Below are 5,212 nucleotides of genomic sequence, written 5' to 3'. Positions count from 1 at the left end.
CGACAGAAAAATTTGTCGATAATTATCCACGAAAAATTCGTCGGTAATTACCAAAAATTTCATCGGTAAATAACGCACATTGTTCAACTTCTTCCTCCTCCCTCTTTCATTTTTTTTTCGTCTTATTCTTCTTCGCCGTCTTTGTCATCATCGCCGTCGCCGTCACTATCGCTATCGCCATTGCCGTCACCGTCTTCATCTTCTTCTTCTCCTTCTTCTCCTCCTTCTTTTTTCTTTTTGTTCTTCTTCTTCACCTTCTTCTTCCTTTTCTTCTTCTTCTTTTTCTTCTTCTTTTTCTTTTTCTTCTCGTCTTCTTTTAAGGTGAGCTTTGGGCAGGAAATTTCTCACTCATTTTATCGATGGATATATCTATCGGTAAATTTGTCGATAAAAAAGTTTTAAATTATCAGTAGATTTTACCAATGGATTTTAAGTTATGTAAGTACCGACAGAATAATCCGTCGGCAATTCAAATTTGGGTGTGAAATTTTCCGTTCCATTTACTGACGGATTTATTCCTCGATAAATTCGTTAGTAAAAAAATTTAAATTACCAACGAATTTTTTCTGTTGATAAATGAAAATTTGTCGGTCATTCAAATTTACCGACTAGAACATGTCTGTCGTAAAATTCCGTCGGTAATTCCAATATTTTTTGTAGTGTTTGAAGAACTCTTTTGTTTCGCTAAAATAATTTGTTATTTCTCAATCATTGAGTATATATGCTGATACTTGAAAAGTTTTCTTAGATTTCTAAGATATTTTTCCATCTTATCATACCCTTAATTATACATTTGTTTTTCTTTGTGTGATTTCTTTCAATAGTCTCTCAAATTGTTTCTAAACATTTGTTAATTTTTTAATATTTTTGTTTGTTGTTTATTTTCATTATGTAGAATACTATTTCGATATATTTTATCTAATTATTTTTTATTTTCTAACTCATTATCAATCATACTGTATTTTTTTCATTGTAATTGTGTAAATAATTTTTATTTACTACAATATAAAAAATTATTGTAATTATCATGATATTTTTTTATCACCATCCAACATAATTGAAGTTCAAAAGATACAAGATCTATATTAAAATTTTATTATTATGATTATTATTTGCTCTTTGTATCATTTTGATCAAGTGGTGTATTATAAATTTTATTAGTGTATAAAAAAGATATTCATTAAAATTTAAAAGATTGAAGTAAATAAATATTTAAAATATATATTAATTTCAATATTTATTTTTCTTTTATATTTTTAAAAATTATTTTTAAATTTTATCAACTAGGTTTCATTAATATTTGCAAATTTAATAAATGTTTTGGTTCTCATGAAATTTTATTTGGTATTATAATCTAAAGTGTAAACAATTATAATTTATTTTAAACTTTTATTATGATTATTATTTGTTCTTTGTATCATTTTGATCAAATGATGTATTATAACTTTTATTAGTGTATAAAAAAGAGATTCATTAGAATTTAAAAGATTGAAGTAAACAAACATTTAAAATATATTTTAATTTGAATATTTATTTTCTTTTTATATTTTTTTAAAAAATATTTTTAAATTTTATCAACTATGTTTCATTAACATTTGCAAATTTAATAAATATTTTGGTTCTCATGAAATTTTATTTGGTATTATAATCTAAAATGTAAACAATTATAATTTATTTTAAAGTTTTTGATATCGAAGAATTAACCATCCTTCTAATATTGAATATTTGATAATATTATGTTTCCTTTACCATAATTTTTTATTATTTTATATAAATTAATTAAAATTAATATTGAAGTAGTAAAAAAACGGGTATGAATATGAGTACACGATTACACCCGTTATCCTATGGGAATGTGGATGAGACAAAAGTTTGATACCTATTAGTTTTGAGTATGGAGATAAGGATGAATTTTTTATAATTTGACATCCTGAAAATATATATATATATATATATATATATATATATATATATATATATATATATATATATAAATTCTGCTATTGCCTTTATAGTTTATATATAAAGAATTTCAAATTTTCGAGTTTTTAGCTAACATTGCTGAAGTAAGCTGGCCAATAGTCTTTACCCACAATTAGATCACAGCGTCAAAATTTATTTCTTATTGAATAATCAAATTTGAAGATTTGGAAGTCAAATGATCAGATTAAAAAGAAATGGTTAAAAATATTTACTTAATATCTTTTTATTTGAATTTTTTTAAAACTAACTTTAAAAATATATTTCAACTTTAAAAATTAATTATTATTTAAATTTAAAAAATATTTAACAAGTTACTATCCAAAATTTATCTCTCGTCACAAATTCAAAATTATTTATAAATGCACAAAAATACTTATTGCAAATCCTTACAACGGACTTTTTTTTTTCTAAAATATATTCGTTATACCTATTAATTGTAAATATTTAAAACTACAAATATACGTACTCCTAGTTGAATTTTGAAATTCTTTTACTAAATGTGTAATCCTTTTAAGTTTGCAGATTGAATTGTGAAATTTTTGGAGAAGGTATAAGTGAAGAACGAAAAAAAAAATTCAGATGTGAATGATGTTAAAATTAATAAGTTAATAATAAGAGTGTAAATTAATATACAAGAATGAATATCAGATGATCTTTATTCCGACGGAAACATTGTTGGAAGTGTGACTCAAAACCTTATTTGGTGTAGAAATGGATAAAAATATCAATGTATGGGAAGAAATATAAATATATTGTTTGAACGTTCAGAGTTAAAGATGGTAAATTGACCTTTCATATAGGATTCACATTAGTTTCAATGTAAATTATAATTTGGACATACATGTTAGTAATAAAGTCAACTTATTGTTTTGGGTTAATAATTAAGTATAATATTTTCAAAGATTGAATAGCATGATGTTTAAAATGTTTAAGACGTGGCGTCAAAATTATAGATGTTTAAGACATTGAATCAAGCTATTAGAGATATCTAAGGTATATATAAGATTGAGCTAAAAATGTTCAATATGACTATGATTTTAATTTTTTATTTGATAATGAAAAGATGAAAGTATATAAGTAAATCTAGAGATGCTTAAGAATGAAGTCGATTCGAATATATATTCGAAAATAAAAAATAAAAGTTGACATATTATTAGAAACAAATCGGCCTTGATAAAGCAGTGTGACAGTTGAGAAAATTTTCTTTTAAATAGATAAAATACAAATGCAAAAGGCAAAACAGATTTGTATGTCATGTATATAAACAGTGTTTAAATACAAAGATTTTTGTATGACTAATGTAGTAAAACTTGTACTGAAGTAATAACTTGGTTGTGGCATATGGGTATATGATAAAGATATTATATTTTTTTATTCTATTTTATTATTATCAAATATTCTATTTTATGATGGTATATATTAGCTTGTTATTTTCTTTTTATATTATGGGATTTTGTATTTTATATACTGGACAACTTTCTAATAAACCGGTCTGAAAGCTCTCATTAAGTTGTTCTTCATCAAACGCTTCTTGTGGGTATTTGTTTTTCTCATGACTTATACGTATCTAACATGGCATCAAAACTAAGTTAGAGTCTATCATAACGATATTTTTTGGACATATTGTTTCACCCGCTATCGGACCACCCATTTCTAGTCCGCGAACGAGATACATATACCTTGAGGTGAGAGGATGTGTTGGAAGTCTCACATCGACTAGAGATAAAACAATTTCATAGTATATAATTGGGGTGCAAACCTTACCTTACTAGTTAATTTTATGAGGTTAAGTTAGGCTTAAAGTCCACTTCCTAACATGGTATCAGAGCCAAGTTAAAGTCTATCCTAGCAAGATTTTGTGTTTCTTAGGCATATAGTTCCACCCGCTACCGGACCACCCATTAATGTCTAGTCTCAAATATAAGGAGGGTTGAGTTAGCTTATATATAATGTAGTGTAATGTCTCATTATTAAATTTCTTGAAAAGATCCATTGGTTTATTTGGTACTTAAAACATGCTCCTGGATATGATGTTTTCTTAGGCCCCTCTTTGGTCTTCTTCTGAGGTTGAGTGACAACAATTTCGTTATTCATAGTGTCAAGAATCTCACTTTTCATGAGAGAACCAAACATATAGAACTTGATTGTCACATTATCTGACAAAAGCTTGTTGATGGCCATATCCACATTTTTCATGTTCCTTCTACAAATCAACTTGCTTATATGTTTACTAAGTCATTGCATCCTTTTGCTTTTCGGTATGTTACTTTTAAGTAGAGCCTTTCCAATATTCATGCATACCTTGAGAGGGGTGATAGCAATGGCGGATCTTGACCAAGAGTTTTGGAGGGGCTAGAATAATATAATTTTTTGATCATTTGATTGGATCATTAGTATAAAACTTTAAAAAATGACTCTTCTATAAAACAATTGGATCATTAGATTGGATTATTAGTATAATGCTTTAAATACTTTAAAAGATGTGAAGAAATATAATTTAACTTGTTTTCATCTGTAGCTTCCCTTTTACTACTCCTACAAAATAAATTATTATTTTATTCTTCATCGATATGCTTTTTTTTAAATATACTAAAAAATAATTTATCATAATCTAATAAAATATTGAGAGACATAAGTATTAGAAGAAAAATATATTATAATCAAGTCACAATTAAAAATCGATTATAAAAAAACATATAATACATGATTTTTTTTCTTCTACAATCATAAAAAATAAGTATACAAAAGGCTCATGAGATAAAAAATAATTTTAATAACTATTAAAGTAATATTTCATCATCAAGTAAGACAAGAGAGAGTTACATTTTTTTTTCTTCGAGAAATGAAGGAAACAAATGAGAAATGAGAGCAAACATAATGAGTATGTGTCTAACTTCATTTTTTCTTCAAAAAAAAAAACATATGATAGTGAGAGATGAGTATAATTTTGTCAAAATTTTAAAAGCCAGAAGAAAATAAAAAATATTTTAATAAATGTTTGATTTAATTACTCTTTTGGTTATTATTTCCAAAAATATAAGTTGATCTTCCCGTTCTTTTACTTTCAATTTAGTGGCAATTTGATAATTTTATATGAAAACAGATACTAGAAGACTAATTAAACCTAAATATTTTTTTTATTTTTTATTATTTATTAACATTAAATATTGTATTTTATAAAATAAATAAAGAGACACAATTTAATTATCATCAATTTCTAAAATATACT

This window comes from Vigna unguiculata, chromosome 3 (assembly GCF_037176805.1).
Source record: "Vigna unguiculata cultivar grain cowpea cultivar isolate G323 ecotype 2 chromosome 3, ASM3717680v1, whole genome shotgun sequence".
In the NCBI taxonomy this organism is placed as follows: Eukaryota; Viridiplantae; Streptophyta; class Magnoliopsida; order Fabales; family Fabaceae; genus Vigna; species Vigna unguiculata.
This window is presented reverse-complemented; position numbering follows the sequence as displayed.